Here is a 374-nt window from a genome sequence, read left to right on the forward strand (position 1 = left end):
CACACACACACACACACACACACACACACACACACACACACACACACACACACACACGCATGTTCGCATGCGTGTGTGCTGGTGTACATCTTTGTGTCTCTGCAGGTGTTGTTTGTGTGTGTATGTATGTATAAAGAACATGAACGTATACACATAGACCTAGCGGAGCACACACCTATACATCTAATTCGATGTACATGTATACACATTATTAGGAAATAAAGTGGTCAGTTATATTAATTTTACTGTAAAGAGTAACAGGTTGTTGTTTTTTTTTTGTCTCGAGATCAACACTTAACGTGTAAGACTATAATCAAAGGCATTACAACCATGACTGACCACCCATATTTCTGCACATCAAAATCTATATTTGC

Source organism: Octopus bimaculoides, chromosome 4 (genome assembly GCF_001194135.2).
Source record: "Octopus bimaculoides isolate UCB-OBI-ISO-001 chromosome 4, ASM119413v2, whole genome shotgun sequence".
NCBI classification, from domain to species: domain Eukaryota; kingdom Metazoa; phylum Mollusca; class Cephalopoda; order Octopoda; family Octopodidae; genus Octopus; species Octopus bimaculoides.